The following is a 20369-nucleotide window of genomic DNA, read 5'->3' as shown; positions in this document are numbered from 1 at the left end:
CTCAGCTATTCTTTGTCCCCCCCCCCCCCCCCCCATCCATATTATGTGAAAGGGCCCCCCACCCCCAGGCTACTATATCGGCCAGGCACGCACTTAGCATTCACAATGAAGGATGGAAATTACTCCTTTGTTGTGGACATGGCATTTGCGCATCTCAATTCGGAGGGAAATGTTGCCTTCTGTATGCACACAAGTCAAACACCAAAGTGGTCCAGCAGGTGGACCGCTATAGAAAAAAACACATCTTTTTTAGGAGCCCTATACTTGGCGTAATGTAGATGACTGTCATGAAGTGTTAATTATTTATTTATGTAGGCCTAGCACATTTTAAAAATGTAGGCCTATTGGTTATGTCAGACTAGTCATACATTTTCCCTCCTCTGTGACCATGCGAGCAGACGCGCAATGAGAACATGGCGTTTCCTACATTCGTATTTATTAGTTTTTCCCCCCTCACCGACAACTTTGTACATGCATAGTAAAGTGCTGGGACTGATTGCTAGGTTACTTTTTTATTGTATTTTTTTATTGTATTATCCTTTTTGAAAGGAAGTTTGTCGACGTCAGTGAAGTCAGCGCAACATGGATTGGTTCAAAGTGTTCAAAGTTGCGGGAAATTGCGGTGATTAGTTAAAGTTGCGCTCTCGCGCAGAATTCGCGGGAATTCATTGAAGTTGCGAAAAACGACGCGCTCGCAACATCACGATTTCCTGGAGGGACTGGGTAATGGAGCCTTCAGAAGCACGCAGGGCTGGGCAGGGCTGGGCTTGTCGACGGCACTATACTATACAGACAATCTGCTCTAATTAATAAGTGAAGAAGTAGTGTGTATGTGTGTGTGTGTGTGTGTGTGCGTGCGTGCGCATGTGAAATGCATAGAGAGAAGTCTCTCTCTCCACTCTTTCCCTGTGTATATGTGTGTGTGCGTGTGCGTGCGCGTGTGTGTGTGTGTGTGTGTGTGTGTTTCCTTGAAAATTGAAACTATACACAAACTGCTGAGATGTGCAGCTTGAATGTGTTTCTGTAGTTATGATGGACAGAGGAAATCTCCCTTGGACACCCTCTCCTCTTGTCTTGTCTTGTCTTGTCTTGTCTTGTCTTGTCTTGTCTTGTCTTCCGTTCTCTTCTCTTCTCTTCTCTTCTCTTCTCTTCTCTTCTCTTCTCTTCTCTTCTCTTCTCTTCTCTTCTCTTCTCTTCTCTCCCTCTTCTCTTCTCTTCCTATGGGCTTCTGCTATGATTACTGTGAAAACAGGATGCAAGCTGCTGAATAAACAACAGCAACAAACAAAAGATAAAACAAAAAAAAAGCAAAGCCTATCCATCCATCCCTTGTCGCATTACCTTGGTGACCACAGTAACACCACACAGTATAGGCCAGGGGTGTCAAACATAAGGCAGGGTGGGGGCCGGATGCGGCCCATCAGATGCTTCAATCCGGACCCAGACTTGTAGAGAAAAATAAGCTGAGTTTGTAAAAAAGAAAGTAAAAAGAAGTTACAAAGTTGCTGCAGGTGTCTGAGACTTCAGGCTTTCAATAGGCCTACTTGACAGCAAATTTGCTGGTTTTGCTTGCCATTTACATCCACCTCAAAATAAATGACTGGCAATGTGATTGTGACATGAAGGTGAAAATATAAATTTCACCTATACATTTTGCAAGTATACGATACCAGTCCGGTCCACTTGAGATTAAGAAATTGGTTGTGTGTGGCCCCTGAACCAAAATGAGTGACGGTATAGGCTTTGTGGTGTCTGTAGCCTCTGCGCATATGAGCCTGTTCACTCTTGACTGAAAATACTATTAAACAAGATTATAAAAACATGGCAATGACATTAGAGACCCTTAAGTAACATTTTGATGAAGACTTGGTCATTATAATTTTGGGTGATAACAGAGGGCACTGTGTAAAAGGGGGTAGCCCCTTAGGCCGGCCGCACATTGGCTCCGACAGCACTGCGGCGCACTTTTGCTTCCGACAGAATTCGGACCCCCAAATCCAATTTCACACGAACATAGCATTGATAGTCAATGGGCGGCGCCGACAAAATAGAACTTGTCTCTAATTGCTATCCGACATCGGCGAATGTCCGCGGACATCGGCGCCAGTGTGCGGGGTTCTATTGAAAATAATGAAATCGAACTTTTGTGGAGCAGTGCGCAGCACTTTGTCGGAGCCTATGTGCGGAAGCCCTGAATGCACACCATTGCACCATGGAATGCTGCAAATAGTCATTGAAAAGTACTATAGTACTACACCACTATGATGTAACACATCAGAGCATTTAGAAACAGAAAATGTATAAAACCGGGTTAAAAGGAAATACACATGTGCAGTCAAAATGGTGGAACAATGAGCTGTGGTGGGATGAATAAGCAACCAATTAAGTGTAGCAGCTGGCTGATGATGAAGCAAAATGTCCCACTGTCTATTATTCATTATTACATGCTGTCAGACTGCTCATTGTACGAGAACAGCGTACATTTGCGTGAAACAAAAGAATTAAAAGATCATCATGTGTGTTATGAATGGTTGGAGTGACATTAGTGTTCAAGCATAAAGCGCTGCTGCATGTCTCTGGCATTTGCAGCGCAATACAATGCTCATCCCCATTTGTTGTGAATTTCATAACAACCCTTGGCTGACTAGTTTGATAAGTCAATACATAGGGTGTATGGCCTAACGGCAGGGCACTGGGTTACTACGCCAGAGACCCGGGTTCGATTCTGGCCTGGGTCATTTGCAGATTCTTTCCTGTCTTTCTCTCCTCCACTGTCCTGTCAAAAATAAAGGCAAAAAAGCCTTAAAAAATATATATAAAAAACTAACATTCCATCCCCAGACTTGTGCTTGTGGCCTCATGCTTCGCTGTGGAGAAAACAATAAAGTTTCCCTGCTGTCAGCCTAGTAGGCACAACAACTTTTTGGGGGACTTTTTCCCATTCAACATGCCCATTTTAAATGTGAAATTGGCCTTTGAATTGGGTTTTGCGAGATATTGTTCAACTTCAGTGACAGTGGTGTCAGTGACGTCCTGCGACATCATCAAGAGGCCACGAGCACAATGGAGGACAGGAGTTTGAATAATGGAATGAACCGATTGAGAACACTGACAACACACATACGCAAGGAAGTCAAATGGGGCCAAAATTGGGTCCCTATTATATTGTATACAGGGCTATAAATGAACGTTTTTTTCTACTACATCTACTAGCCAAACATACACTCACTACCAGTTTCAGTTTCACCAGCATTTGGCCAGTTGACGGGTGTTAATTTAGAACCCTGATTGTACTGTATGTATTGAATGGGGTAGCCTTTCAGATGACTTTGTCCCAGGACCAGCCAAAGCTGTCAGCCGCCCTGCACACATACACACACTAAACGTAGTACACATGATTAAAGGACTGTCTACACTATACGTAGTCCACATGATTAAAGGACTGTCTACACTATACGTAGTCCACATGATTAAAGGACTGTCCAGGGCTCTTGTGTTGAGAAAGGATCTTAATGTTTCATGTGCCCCCTATTGGAAAGGCATTAGTTAGAGCACAGCAAAGCTCTAAAGGGGTAACTAAGCGATGAGGATGCTCCCCACGGATGCGCTAAGGTCACACCTGTCAAGACGACTCTTTAAAATGATCCTGTTGTTGTACTGTACGTGTGTGTATGCATACCGCTTTGTCTCAGTGTGTGTGTGTGTGTGTGTGTGTGTGCGTGCGTGCGTGCGTGCTTTCACATCAGGGGTGTGTAGGTGGTTGTTCAAGGTGGGAGTGCATTGCACTGACGTGTGGGAGTACATTGCAAGTAGGTCCCCAAATATGGATATTTATAATGGTCCCCTTCCACAGAGTTTGGCAGCCCATTCAAAAGGTTATTGCAAAGATGTTTCAGAAGTTACAGGAATGAGCCCCCAGGTGACACACTTATACTGAAAACAAAACACACAACAGCGCACAGAATCCTTGCACTCTCTTACACACACACAGCAGGTGTGCACAGATAGGGACGAGGTGGTGCTAAAGCGTGGCCTAACTGGGTAGGGCACTGGGTTACTACACCGGCGACCCGGGTTCGATTCCGGCCCGGGTCATTTGCTGATCCTTCCCTGTCTCTCTCTTCCCACTCATTTCCTGTCTCTCCTGCACTGTCCTGTCAAAAAAATGGAGGCAAAAAAGCCATAGAATATATATGCTGTAGAGAGAGAAGAGAAGAGAAGAATGCATGTCTCAATACAGAACATTGTGACAGACTATCTCAAAACATTAGTGTCTCACAGTAGGGGCTCAAATTATGAGAGCTAGGCCCTATTTCTTTTAAGAAAATGTAGAAATGTGTCGACGTAAGCTGATGGTAAATGAAATAGAGACATGATGATTGGAGCAGCGTAAGCACACCCAGAGCATCTGCTGTTTCCCTGAGCAGTGGGCTGTTTACTGGGACTCAGTGTGGCATAGCTTCGAGGGAGAGAGAGAGAGAGAGAGAGAGAGAGAGAGAGAGAGAGAGAGAGAGATACCCCTTTGAGAGTCAGTGTGTGTGCGTGTGTGTGTGCTGTGTGTGTTTAGGGGCGGTTGTCTTGAAGAAAGCTGAAGGCAGTCAGGGGGAGACATTTTCAGGGCGCACCATATGGCTTTGGCTGTGTCCCAAAACATACCACTGACTCAGACAGGCCAACATCTTATCCAGAGATGCACCATTTAAAATGATCAAGATTACAAAGATGATACAATTGCACATTTTTTGAAACAATGTATTTGCTTTGTTGTGATTTCAATTTTGTCTATTAAACGGAGCACTGACGTTGTTTATACAATCAATTTCAGTCCAATCCAGTACGACTATAAACAGAAAAAAAATCTTCTTTTTGGCCTTTTCTTTCCCTCTGTGGCTTCCTGACTTCTCTGATACAAAAAGACAGTTTGTAATTGCACGGAGGTCGCAACATATTGCAGCCAGTGTTGGCTTCCTGATAGCATCTCTCAACGCGGGCTGTGAGTAAAATGGATGCCTTCCCTACATCAGCACATCCCTGGGGATGTAGGGACTTATCATCATTTTTATTACAGCCAGCGCGCCGCTACCAGATAGCAAACTGCATTGGGCCCAGCGCGCCGCTACCAGATAGCAAACTGCATTGGGCGCCGCGTCACGTCAGAGCGGCTGACTGATATTGGAGGTGGTGTGACAGTCACTTTGTTTAAGGCCCCAGGACTAGTGCCTAGTGCCCTCCCTGTTACGACTCCAGACAGACGCTCAGGTGGTCGTACACTCTACACCAGTGGTTCCTAACCTATGGGCCGGGACCCCCCTTATGGGTCGCCAAAGATCCACAGGGGGTCGCGGAGCTCTCTTGATTTTAAGGGGTTTCGTTTTAAATATATATAGCCCATGTTGAATAAAAGACAAAGCATTCAACTAATAAATGCATAGACGCAACAAATTGTAAGTGCTACATTAAACATTTATTCTATATTTGACCAAAGACGAATTGAGGAATAAAATAACTAAAATAAGTTATCGCAGGAAACGGAGGGCATCTTGTGACTCCGTCTCGTGCAGGCGCTCGCGTGGTTGGGTCACCAAAGCTTAAAATAGTAAAAACATGGGTCCCCTAAGAAAAAGGTTGGGAACCACTGCTCTACACTCACCATCCTTATGGCTGCACTGCACTAATATCCAGTTAATGGACTGCTGATCATCCCTGACATGCAGATACTGGCACTGGAACTGTGCACCGGTAAGAAAATGCTGTATTAATACAGCACTTTGAGCAGGGATGTCAAATTGTCCAAATCTGGCCTGTGGAGTTACCCATCATACTTCTCCCATTCCAGGATGCCCCGCAATCCATGCTGGGGTCCCTCGGATGGCTAACACAGCTGAGCGCGCCTCCGATGACCTCACGTCTGGTCATCCCACTCCTGACACCATTTGCGAAGGGAAATAGAGTTTCCCAGCCTGGACTCGAACCCGGACCTTCTGGGTTACCACGCTGGGGCTTTGACAGCTACACCTAAGAACCAGGCTCGTTGGCGTGACAGTCAGTGCGCACCCACAACCCTAGTGATGGCCACTCCATCACATTCACACAGTATAACAGGGCAGGAAGCCATGCTCTAGCCTTGTGCGCCACCCTACATACTTCCGCCAAGACGCTTGGCTCCGCACTACGTCTGGTACCTGTCGTCTGTGGAGCGATGTTGACCGGTAGGATTTGCGCCAGTGTTCTGACAAACGGTCCTCACTGATGCATAGTCTATTGAGAAAACCAAAACAACACGAAACGGTATATAGAGCATATACAAGCATTGTTATGACATTTTGCTAAGTCAAGGAAAAAAAGGGGAAAGCTGCTGTGGGGCAAGAGATCCCTCAGGATCCTCATCTGTTGTGTGTTGCTGTCCGCTGGCCAAGCGTGGCTGATGGGAGCGCTTCCTCATCGACTCCTGGCCCTCGGAGTCGCAGGCCAGGGGCATCGCTCACCGCACAGGATCAGGCCAGAGTCACCGCTCACCGCACTGCACAGGATCAGGCCAGAGGCATCGCTCACCGCACTGGTGCACAGGATCAGGCCAGAGGCATCGCTCACCGCACCGCGGATCAGGCCAGAGGCATCGCTCACCGCACTGGTGCACAGGATCAGGCCAGAGGCATCGCTCACCGCACTGGTGCACAGGATTAAGGGCCGTTGACAGCTTTGTCCAAGCAGGCCCATTACGTACAGTACAACGTGATAGGGACCCAAAACTGGCCCCCCTCTGCCCCTGAGTCCTCGCAGGCCAGAGGCATCGCTCACCGCACCACACTGGTGCACAGGATCAGGCCAGAGGCATCGCTCACCGCACCACACTGGTGCACAGGATCAGGCCAGAGGCATCGCTCCCTGTTATGAGCCCAGGACTAAGTCATCTGAAAGGGCACGGCGCCCACCCAATACACACGCACACTGTAATGGGGACCCAAATCTGGGCCCCCCTCTGCCCCTGAGGCTGAGACCACTGACTCCTTTGCCCCTCCCCATCCACTCTCGACTTCCCTGCACAGGACTGTCTACGAGGGAGGTGACTGAGTGGTCGTGTTCTGTTCAGCTCCTCAACCCGCCGGCCAGCCCGCCCGCTTGGGCCTGTTCATCACCCAAGCACATAGCTCTCGCTCTCGGGTGATCATTTGAAAGCACTGCCTTAGTCTGACCTAAAGCCGTCATAATTTTTGCGTCCTCCCTCTAAGGCCCTTTTTTGGGGAAAATAAAAGACATATGGACACACACAACTCACTCGGTTTGATCCCCCCGACTGATGCCGGTTGTCAGTTTTGACAAACCGCTCGGGTGTGGAGTTGAGAAAGCCAGAAGGCAAAGGTTGTCAACATTCACTGGAATCATGCTGACATATGCTGTATCTTTTGGCACCGCCTCTCCGAATTGACTAATGCAGTTGGGGTGGTGGTGGTGGTGGTGTGGGTAGGGGTGCTTGCATTCCTCCCTCTAAGACCCTTTTGTTTTGGGGGGGGGGGGGGGGAGAGACATATGGACACACACAACTCACTCGGTTTGATCCCCCTGACTGATGCTGGTTGTCAGTTTTGATAAACCGCTCGGGTGTGGAGTTGAGAAAGCCAGAAGGCAACTGGAATCATGCTGATATATGCTGTATCTTTTGGCACCGCCTCTCCGAATTGACTAATGGGTCAAAGACGTGCAAAATGGCATTGTCATTTAGTGTAACGGATGGATGCCTTCTGCTGACTGTAACTGTAAAAAACATGACTCTTTTTATTTATTTATTGCTACAGGGAATTCATGAATTCCTCGGCTGTCATCCATTCACTTGGATCAATTTAAAAATCATGGTTTTTTTGCAGTTACAGTCGGCGGAAGGTGTCCTGACATTCCAACACTGAATGACAAAGACGTCTTTGACCCCTAATGCACTTGGGTTGGTGGTGGTGTGTGGGTGGGAGGAGAGGGTGACTGGTGGCTGGTGGTCATTGACAGTATATATAGCACCTGTCCTAGATTCATATTTACTGTCAATGCTGGTGGTGGGTGGTTGTTTTTTTTCTCTCCTGCAGTTGAGCATTCTCAGTCACTCACGGGGGACTATTTGTTTTTTCCCCTCTGCGCTGTGTGACAGCAAATGAGTTGTCTGTGAAGGAGACTTCTGCTTGTGCGTCTACGTCTGTGTCTGCTGCGTCTGCTGCGAGGGTGACAGGACGGATGTGTCTCTGTTCTTGGCATTTATAGGCCATGACAGATCCCATCACTCTCCCCAGTTGGGCCCGTCTGCTGATGGCCACTAAGGAGAATGACACGGGGATGTTTGGGTGGTCATTTTCCACCTAATGAATTATGCAGTGAGGATATCTATCACACTGTAGTGACGTCCCTCTCTCTTTATATCGGGTATACTTTATACTTTTTGTGTTGATTGTAACTGAAGCCTGTTAATCCTCCATTTTCCTCTTAATAATGAGGTTCTTTCAGCAAGCGGTGTAATATCAATACCTCTATGCAACTGTGAGACACTACACGCTCATTAAGTCCTTTTTGAAATGGGGTTCAACAACAAATCAAAAATGGGGAAAAGACACAAGATTCGTTGGTGAATAACTTGTCTTAAGTGCCTTCTGAGTAGTCTGGCCACTTAGCATTTTGTCCCCCATGCGTCTTCATTGCCCTTCGGGAGATTCAGAGAGAAAAATATTGCTCTGTGCCCTCAGTCTCTCAGAGAGCCAGTGTGTAGCCATATATTTCCCACTTCAGCCCCTGCGAGTAACTGGAATTGAAACTGAATGTGCCACAACAGCGCTCGTGGCCAGTCCAGTCAAGAATCGCCTCACGACTGTTGTATCACCTTAGCCAAGGACACGCTCTGATCCTTACAATGTCTTACCCTGGGGCTATGGCAGGCAATAGAGTTGTTAGTTACAATGTGTTACCCTGGGGCTATGGCAGGCAATAGAGTTGTTAGTGCCGCTGACTGCAGCACAGCTCTGGTCTGTCAATTAGTGTTTCATAGCCTGACGGACACAGATGGACACGGGTCTGGATTGTTTCGGTGGTAAAGGGAAATTCACTTCTCGCCAATACAACCTCCCTTATTGTCTGTTTGCATTAGCAGGGTTTAGCCTAGACCTCCAGTTGACAACTGCAGTGAAGATGATTCTTTAGAATATGAATGGACCCTGAGTAGAATGTCCAGCTCGCTGACAAAGCCACTGCTCACAAAACATTATTTAGATTGAATTGGCTCTCTAATTGACCAGTATTTGTCGACGTGAAAGTGAAGGGCAAGGACACGCTTGCTGCAGAATACTCGTGTGCATGGATTTTTTCATCCATGAATGCGTTGCCATGCGTATTTTATGTCAATTTTGTGTGCAGAGTAGTGCACAAGACGCAAGGTACGCAGATGTGTGCGTCCAGTGAAATATTAACACAACTGTGAGGCGAGGGGCCATCTTCCTAACTTTCATATTGAGGTCGCAGTAAAGTCAATGTTGATATAAAAAATACTAGTTTCAGCTCACCTTGGTGTCAGACAGTTAGTTCAGCAGTGGCGTGTTTGCTGTGTGCCTTGTGTACATATTTGGCTCTAAAATAATACACACTCTAAATCTGGCAGTTGTTGACCTTGTCCGTCACAGTCACATAATCAAGTCAAGTTGGTTTTATTGTCAATTTCTTTACATGCACTGGTCATACAAAGAATTTGAAATTACATTTCTTGCTTTCCTACATTTCCCATGCAGACATAGACTAATCTAGGTAAGGACATAGACAGTATAGACATAGACAGTGCTCATACATGGACATAAGACAGTATGGACATGGACATAATAACACGCTACAAAGACTGCCACAGCAGCCATGCGGATGATCACAGACCAAAGACAGGTGTGTGAACACTTGCCAAAAACCCAGTTCTCCTCACTCTCTCCGCCTTTTATTTACACATCTATTAGTAGATTCATATTGTCGCCTGCGTGGGGGGAAATGACAGCTGAATCTATTATGAGATTCGGGCTATTTTAAGCGCCTGGCTATTCAGCTATGATCACATGAAAACAAAACAAAAAAATACAGATGAAGAGGGTAAAGTCTTCATTTCAGAGAGTAAACGTTTCTGTTTCTAATTTGGGCATCGGCTTTGCATCTGCTACCATTCAGGTTCTTGAATAAATATAACTGTGCGCTTGTGGATGGCTCTTTTATGGTTCTCTACGTCCAGAAGGAAGTGTATGTTGTTCCTCTAGCTGTCTTGTAAATTGTTAAAAACACAATTTTTATATAATAAAACACTAGCATTTTACACATGTCCTAAAAGAATGCAAGTATTCCAAAGTGAAATATAAGGGTCAGAGTTTGAAGGTGTTTTCGTTATGTCATTAAATGGTGACCTGGTCAAGTGCTACTATAGGCTACAGTGGAGATACAGCAAGAAGTATTTATACTGTTTATATTACAGCATTAGGACGACAGAAATCTCATTTTCATGTCTTATGGTGTAGGCCTATGAGATTTCCTTTTTTTTTGATGTTCAGGTTTGGTATACGTATGCCACTAGTTAGGGTAGGCCTATGTCACTCTAAACTAACTATAGAGTAGCTACTACTATGTACCCTCCAGCACATGATCTTGTCTTATTTACTTTCAGAGAGGAAGATACCACACACTTTTTTGTTTACAGAAACAACAACTTCTCAAAATATTGAGAAAAAGGCCACACTGGCCGAAACGTTGTTTCTGTACATAAAATTCAGCACGATGGACAAGAGTGTGCGGTTTCTTCCTCTCTGAAAGTGATCTTGTACCCGCTACCTGCACCTGGAAACCTCTGGTGTGCCCTGGTTTCAAATATAGACGCTTATCTTACTTACTGACATAATGTATACTTGTGGTCTGATTAGGTGGCCATTTGTTGACAGGCTTTTCGCCTCTTAAAGACAAACTAAGTAGCTATAGCCACAGCTACTATGCTACTGTCACCTTCAGCTAAGTAGCTGTAGCCACAGCTAGTGCTACTGTGCTACTGTCACCTTCAGCGCTAAATGCTAAATTCTGAAGCAGCTTGTTTATCATCTATCCCTGATGAGAGAAGCTCTCTCTCTCTCTCTCTCTCTCTCTCTCTCTCTCTTTCTAACTCTCACTCATACACTCTCTCTTTCTCTTTTTTCCTCTCGTTCCCTCTCTTCTCTCCTCTCCTCTCTTCCTCTTCATCTATTATGGATCGGCAGCTACCACCTGGGAGGGATCATCTCTCCTCTCTTCCATTCCAAGGCGATGCTGCTGACTCGACTCGCATCTTTTTCCTGGCACCGCACCACACCGCTCCACTCGGCCTCTGAGTCTGTGGTGGTCCCACAAAGCCTGTTGTCGACACCAACAAAACACAACCAGCATCATTAGCCCCCCAGATACACACACACACACCCCAACCCAGACCCACCATCTCCAACCTCCAACCCTCTGCTTGGCCAGCAGCAGCCAACGACTCCCCTCCCCACCCTCGCAACCCTTTCCGCTTTCATTTTTCAACCCTAGGGGTAATTTACCCCCAAACACACACACAGACACACACACACACACACACACACGCTCTCACAGACGTACTGACACAGACACACACACACACACACACACACCACACACACATGCACACACAAATCCCTCATTCTGAAGCACACAAAGACATTTACTGTAGTGGCAAGTGACCAAGTGAGGTTTGTTGATTGCCTTTAAGTGCTTGTGTCAGTCGTTTCTGGGTCATTTGGCAGTTAAGCTTAGCATGACCCCCCCCCCCCCCCCCACACACACACACACACACACACACACACATCCCAACACAGGGATGCACGCATGCAGACACACATGCAAGGATGCCGACAGGCACAACACTCACACACGCGCACACACACACACACACACACACACTCACCATGCACCCAGGATATTGGGTTTTGGGAGCAAGATGAGCAATAGGTGTGTGTACAGTGTGTCTGGTTATTAATGTCTGGTAGGGAGGGGGTCTCTCTTCATCCTCCACACACACACACACACAAACACACAAACGCACGCACACACACACACACACACACACACACACACACACACACACACACACACACACACACACACACACACACACACACACACACACACACACACACACACACACACACACACACACTGCCTGGCATAAGCAACGAATAAATAGATCACTGAGCAATGAATTGATCACCATCAATCACTGTAGTAGGTTGGGGGGTTTGGGGGGTTAGTGTGGCCATATGTGTCAGAGAGGCCTCCAAAACCAGCACCTGTCCTAGATTCATATTTGAACAATCCTCAAAGAAAGGAAAACAATTTGCAACTAGTGCGAATACTAGGACAGGTACAGCTTGGTGGTGTGTTGACACATTTAGAAAAAAAAATATGCGAGCTCTCTTGTTTTCTGACTTGCGGTTGTGACAAAAGATCACTGTAATGACTTTCTGTTCTCTTGTTTGCCGCGACAATGAGCAGTGGTCGACAAAAGGCCCAGTTTTGTAAGAGTTGTTATTCCACATAATAACATTTTACAGTAATGGACACAAAACCTTCCATGGTATGTCTGTTTTGGGAGTAATGACTAAAATTGCAGTCCTGCACAGGTAAGGTGCAAACTTTCTGAATACATTATCTTTTTACATTAGCGACGTGCATATGCAGTTTTATTTGCCTTTCTCTTCCAAAACAGATACTTAAAATAGTGGCTTTGAAACATGCAGACATTGAAGGTCAGAAATGTTCATGAAGTCATCAAAGGTCAGAGCCACAAAATTGTCATGTGAATAATTTAAAAACATCTACAGAACAGAAGGCTAAAAAGGAGAAGATGACAGAAGTTAATTTGCACATTGTTTTGTCGTGTCTTCCCCCCACCCCGCGCTTAAGGATGCCAGCAGACTTTTAAACTGAAGCACTACTCAGGAAGCAGTGTGTCCTTGGAGGACTTCTTCTAGTGTCTCTATGGAGTTACACAATGTAAAAATATATGTGTTCATTCTACACTTACAGAGTACTCTGGGACTAAATTCATTTTACAAGGTGTTAAATCCACTGGCTACGTGTTGAATTAACACTGCATTTTTTTCCAACTCTGGTCACTGTCATATTGGACCGGACCACCATGGGAATGTTTATGGCATCTTATAGCCTAATTACAATGAGATGCTTTGTATAGCATACTAAACAGATTAAATACTTACCATAAAACCCTTCCTTTGTGACCATGCGAGATAAAATTAAGCTAAATTAATTTTAAACCTAAATCTGCACCCACCCCACTGGTTTGATCTGTTGGGTTTAGGACTGGTGGCGCCATACTGTGGTCTTAATGGCTTACTCCCTCGGGAGCAGTGTGTCTTCTGTGACACCGTAGCCTGTTGTTTAATTTAAACAAAGTGTCCCTGGTGGCAGAGGCGCATCTTGCCACCAGGCAAGGCAGGCAGCCGCTTGGGGCCCCCAAGCCCCCTAGATAGTGAATAACAGCCCACACTTTACCACAGTAGTGCCGATTTTGGTTCAAATGTTCATTCTTTTGCATTTTTGCTTGGGGCCCCATCTGATCCAATCGCCTCTGCCTGGTGGGTGGTGTTAAAATGCACATAGATTTTAGCAACCTGAGAGTTGTTGAAACTGGAATAGTCATGTGTATTTTGTTGTCAACAATCTATGTAACAGGGTTAGCACGGAAGTTTGAAATTGTGTTTGACCAGTCTCCAATGTGTAGTTAAACTAACATAAGTAAGACATTGACAGTAAACACACACACACACACACACACACACACACACACACACACACACACACACACACACACACACACACACACACACACACACACACACACACACACACACACACACACACACACACACACACACACACAAGAAAGGCTAACATACTGAAATAAAGACTAACATACTGATGGACAATAAATACACATAGTACCGGATCATCAGCAATAGATTCTCCCTCTCAGTCAGTAATGAGGTGATTTCTCAAAGGCCATTTGTAACTGAGCCCTGAGGAAGGTCAGTAGACTGAAAGCTTGGCCTATTAAAAAGAACACGAAGGGGATCTAAGTGTGCAGACATTTTTCTTTCAATTTTATACAGTTTTTGTTTATGTTTGGCACCTTTTAATCGAGAGTGCGGTGTGATCCGGTTAAACACAGATTTCTCAAAGGTCTGCCTGTGGCCAGGTATGAGTCTTATTTTTTATCTGCATTTATTTTCATTTCTTTTAATTTAGTCAACCTTTTTTAAACATGTATGTAAGGAAATAGGACAGAATAGTGCTGAAAGTAGTTCATCGTTCATGAATATCACCTTATAGTACAATGTAATAATGCATGAAAACAAGTCATTTTAGAAAATGGCGGCCATATTGAATTCTGAGCAAAAATTGACGTGGCCCCATGTTTAAATTTCTTCCAATAGGGCTTCTGGTCAGTAATCCACAGACAAAAGTGCGGTAGGACAAAAGGCCTAATTTTCCCAGCTGATGACCTGTCTAGCAGGTGTGGTTATGGGTGATTTCTTAAGCTCGTTTTGTGTTGTTAAGGAGGTCTTTTTGGCACAAGGCAGATATCACCAAATAGCAAACATAAACAACCCAAGACAGCTTAAGGCAGCAGGGGCATCACTAATTAGTGTCATTTATGAACCCCGAAAAGAAAACAGTTTTGGGGCTACAAAATGAATCACATCATGTAACTACTCTGTGGTCCTCTGTGAAGACCGCAGAGCAGCCTGAATAACCCCATTTACTGTCACCAGGGCCAGATTAAGACGCCCTGGGGCCCCTGGGCTAAAGGTTGACGTGGGCCCCCTATTAATCATTGACACCGGATATTGTCGCCCCTGACCAGCAGCAGTATGTGATCCATGTAGCACTTAACTTGACTTGTGAATAATAATAATAATAATAATAATAATAATAACAATAACAATAACAATAATAATAATAATAACTTGGTTTTATATAGCGCCTTTCAAGGAACCCAAGATTGTTGTTGTTGTTCAATAAAGGGGGGGGGTGAAGTGGCAGGGGGAAAGGGCTAGTGTGGTTGAAGTCCATATGCCACGGTGAATAGATGGGATTTAAGGTGCTTCTTGAATGTAGTCAGTGGGCTTGGCGTGTTGGGGTATGTTGGAGCAGCAACACGCTCTGGAACAGTCTACCTCCCAACCTCCCCCTCCACACACACTGGCTACGTTCAAGAAGCACCTTAAATCCCATCTATTCACAGAGGTGAACTGTCTGACTTGCCAGTGCCTGTCTCATCACATATTCCACAGAGGAGGCAAGGCAGTGACATTGTGCGTAAATGAGCAAATGTTCATTCCCACTAACGCCTTCACACGGCATGCTCATCTCCTGAGCAATGGGATTCAACAGCTAAGCTGAAATAGAGGTCCCAGCCTCAGAGAGAGAGAGAGAAAAAAATCGAGCCATGTATTTCTTCTGCATGTGCGCATGGGGTCATCTTGCTAATTACCAGATCTAGCCACCGGATGATTTGTGCGCTCATTAACATCAAAACGGTGGGATCAAATACACACCAGAGGTTTCACTTCCTGAAACTGGCATATCCACCCCTGTGTGCAGCTGTGGCCACAGATCATTAGGTGGGAAGGACTGGACGTTCAATAATACATTCCAGTCATCCACAAATAACAAATCATCAGGATGCTTGAAGTGTTGAAATACAGTAAAAGCAGATATCACAATCAGAAATGCAGATAAAAAATAAGACTCATACCTGGCCACAGGCAGACCTTTGAGAAATCTGTGTTTAACCGGATCACACCGCACTCTCGATTAAAAGGTGCCAAGCATAAACAAAAACTGTATAAAATTGAAAGAGAAATGTCTGCACACTTTTATTCTCTTTGTGTTCTTTTTAATAGGCCAAGCTTTCGGTCTACTGACCTTCCTCAGGGCTCAGTTACAAATGGCCTTTGAGAAATCACCTCATTACTGACTGAGAGGGAGAATGTATTGCTGATGATCCGGTACTATGTGTATTTATTGTCCATCAGTATGTTAGTCTTTATTTCAGTATGTTAGCCTTTCTTGTGTGTGTGTGTGTGTGTGAAAGAGTGAAAGTGAAAAGTGAAAGCCCATTGGGAAACTCCAACTCCCATTGTCATTGTGACACAGCACTCCACAGCACACAAGTGAACACTGCACACTGCACACAACGAAATTGCATTTATGCCTCACCCGTGCAAGGGGGCAGCCCTCAGTGGCGCCCCATGGGGAGCAGTGCGGTGGGACAGTACCATGCTCAGGGTACCTCAGTCATGGAGTAGGATGGGGGAGAGCACTGTTTGATTACTCCCCCCACCAACCTGGCGGGTCGGGAGTCGAACCGGCAACCTCTGGGATGCAAGTCTGACGCCCTAACCGCTCACCCATGACTGCCCTGTGTGTGTGTGTGTGTGTGTGTGTGTGTGTGTGTGTGTGTGTGTGTGTGTGTGTGTGTGTGTGTGTGTGTGTGTGTGTGTGTGTGTGTGTGTGTGTGTGTGTGTGTGTGTGTGTGTGTTTGATTACTGTCAATGACTTATTTATGTTAGTTTAACTGCACATTGGAGACTGGTCAAACACAATTTCAAACTTAGGACGAAAGGCCTAATTTTCCCAGCTGATGACCTGTCTATGCCAGGGGGCCCCCACCACAGGCTAGATATGGCTGCAGTCTAGGGGACCACACCTGCCAGGGGGCCCCACCACAGGCTAGATATGTCTGCAGCCTAGGGGACCCCACCTGCCAGGGGGCCCCCACCACAGGCTAGATGGCTGCAGCCTAGGGGCCCCCACAGGTTAGATATGACTGCTGCTTAGGGGCCCCCACCTGCCAGGGACACCCGATTGGCCAAATGTGAAAAATGGCAGAATTGTGACAAGATGCAATATTGAACAATTCATCTGTGTTGAGTACAGTTGGTAGACATGTTATATTCCTAGCTTGTAACTGTCTATGTAAATTTGTCATGAAATTTGCCCTCTAGGGGGCCCCACAGCAACCTTTAGCCCAGGGGCCCCAGGGCATCTTAATCTGGCCCTGCTGACAGTAAATGGGGTTATTGGTTATTTAGGCTGCCCAGGGCTTCACTGAGGTCTACGGAGTAGTTATATGATGTTATTGATTTTGTGGCCCAAAAACTGTTTTCTTTTCGGGGTTCATAAATGACACTAATTAGTAATGCCCCTGCTGCCTTATGATGTCGTGGGTTGTTTATGTTGCTATTTGGTGATATCTGCCCTGTGCTAAAAAAGAGCTCATTAACAACACAAAACGAGCTTAACTCATTGGCTGCCTTCGACGTCGCTATGACGTCATTTCGAATAGTGACGCCCCCTGCCTTCGACGTCGTTCGCCGATAATTGCGTTTTTTTACAGCCAGGCCTCGAGGACGGTCTGACCTATCTTCTGTATAAATTTCAAGCCTCTAGGCATTTTCTAACTGTTCCTGTAGGTGGCAGAAGTGTCCTTAGGAACAGTCAAGGCAGGGCTTTAGTTCAGAGCAAGAGCAGAGGAAATGTCAAGACAACAACACCCCTTTTTTACTATTATATTGTAATCTCAAAAGTAGCAAAATCATTTTTGAAAGTAAAGCACCTGTGACAGTAGTCTACTTTCTTGCCCTCTGATTTTAACACAGGTAGGCTACTGATTTTAGTGTCAGAGCCTGACCAAAAAAAACCTTCCTCTCATGACCAAAATACAACCCCCTGTTGCTATCTAGCTAGAAGGCAATGGGGTCATTCCATGTCAATTCACACGCCTTCCCCACATGACCCTCTCCGATTTATCCGATATCTCACATACAGGTACCTATTAATGTCAATTGAAAGAATACCAAGTATTAGCACCCTACGTCTAACGGTTGTGGAGATGAAGCCCTCCAAAGTTGGGGTGCCATGCCCACTTTTCAAGCCTGTGGATTGCATACAAAATTTACAAGCAGATTTTGACACCTCTGGTTTTAGTTTGAAGGAAGATACAGGCCTAAAAATCACCATGACCCCTCAATATGACCCTGTCTACCAGATGATGTACTCACAAATAGCATCCCTTGATTATTTTTGGCTATATTAAGCCTTAAAAACTGACTTTGTGAAAAGCGTGATGAAGAGTCTTGCCATTTTGGGGTTCCAGATCTTGGAAACTATGTATGCTTTGGGAGTTATAATTGATTTTCCATCATATTTGGGAACTGTACAGTGTATTCCAAAGAAAATAGGGCACTCAGACTTTTAATGATGGAATAGGAGGGACTCAAAAACAGCTTTTAGACAAAATGACCTCATGGTAACCTCTACTTCAGGTCTCAAATTAACCATGTGGGCACTTGATAACTGGAACGCCCCTTTAACCCCATGTACAGTAGCACTGTATCAAACTTTCAAGCTTGGAAAAACGTTGTTTTTCAAAGTCCTTCATATTAATCTTGGCCTTCAAAGTATATGTTTTTGTCTATGTCTTATAACAGCGTCTGTTTTGTCTGCTGCCATCTGCTGGTCAAAAAACGTAACAACAGCGTAATGTAAGAAAGCAAAAGGGGTAGGAAAATCTTGCCCATAATTTACCAATAAAGTAGCCTAGAAATCTAGACGCCCCTAAGGGTTAAGCTAGCTCGCTAGGCTACCAATATAGCACTTCAATTCTACAGTATATTGCTATATATTAATTATGATTTTAACAAGCATTATGCAGAATGCTCAATCATGATTACATTTCTACCAGGACACCCCCACCCCCATGGTAGAAATGTAGTGCAGGGTCGAGGCCCTCTTGGGATTGGCATCATGATTGAGCATTAAGCAGTCACACTAAGGAAATGATTTAAACTAGAAATATTCATCATGCTTGTTAAAATCATAATTAGTATATAGCAATATCATGTATAATTGCAGTGCACAGTGCAGTGTACAATTATAATTTCCAGCCCCTTTTGTTGTCTTACATTATGCTCCGCAAGCGTTAGACGTAGGGTGCTAATACTTGGTATTCTTTCAATTGACATCAAAAGGTACCTGTATGTGAGATATCGGGTAAATCGGAGAGGGTCACCTGGGGAGATTCTAGGGAATCATGTGAATTGACATGGAATGACCCATTGTAGCTAGCTTGCCCAAAATACACCATGAGATGATCTGTGTGGCAACCTTTCATTTTGGATAATGTGATCAGACTACACAACATCAGGATGATGCTTACGAAATAACATCTAACAGGAGAACGCACGGGACTAGTGGTGATGTGTCACCTCAGTTGGGAATGCTTGGAAATAAAGTTTGCCACGCTAGCTAGCTAGCTAGCACGAAATCGCTAACAACTTACAAGGAGCTTTGGTAAGTCAACTATTTTTTACTCATTCTACAGTTATTTTTTATGGATCTCTATAGTATGATCAGCTTACTGTATCATCAAAAAAGACAGGGGGGTTGCAGATTCTTGGAACAGAGTAGCCTTTGTGTCTGGTCAGATGCATTCAGCTCACATGAGAAAGCATTGCACTTAGCCTCAGACCAGCTAGCCTTCACCACTCCAATCGGCTTGTGAAATGTTGGATATGTGATCAGTACTTTATCAAAAGAAAATTCATTGAACAATATATGACAAGATCACTATAGCAGAACCATGATGACAGTAATCATCAATCTGCAAATTGTCCGCTCTGCCAAAGAAGCTGCAGTAAGCTACGCTAAGCGGAGCTGCCTGCCTACCTGCCTCCCTCCCCCACAAGACACAACACGGTACTATTTGGAGGAAATAAACCAGCTGTGATTCGTTCTCCAACGAGGGAGAGAGAGCACAATCAGAGGGAGAGGGAGAGGGAGAGGGAGGGAGTTCCCGGAGTTAGGGGCACCTGCTGTCATGATCCATTCTGCGCGCCAGCAACTAAACCAAAACACCCTTGTTTTCGAGTCCATTTCAGTATATTAGGTTGAAAAGGTCATACAAACGATCTTTTGTTCAGGCTACAGATGACAGAAGACTCTGTAATAGCATCTGATAGGTTTGGAGTTGTTAGGACGATGCCATTATGGGCAAAAACGTTTGCAGTTATAGTTCTACTTCAAATGGCGTTTTCTCAGCTTTTTGGCTAGAAAGCAGCATTTTGGTTGCCTGGTTAACACCAGACCTAATCACAAGTGAGATTAGGTCTGGGGAGTTGCCTATTGTAAATTCCGTATGGGGCCGGAATACTTGGCTATTATGACACACTGCCCTGCTCTCTGATTGGGCAGAGAAACTGTTAAGGTCGGAATGCTTGGCCATTATGACACAGATCCCATGATCTTGTACG

The sequence above is a fragment of the Engraulis encrasicolus genome, chromosome 6 (genome assembly GCF_034702125.1).
Source record: "Engraulis encrasicolus isolate BLACKSEA-1 chromosome 6, IST_EnEncr_1.0, whole genome shotgun sequence".
Classification (NCBI taxonomy): domain Eukaryota; kingdom Metazoa; phylum Chordata; class Actinopteri; order Clupeiformes; family Engraulidae; genus Engraulis; species Engraulis encrasicolus.
The sequence above is the reverse complement of the archived record's forward strand: the minus strand, read 5'-3'. Positions refer to the sequence as shown.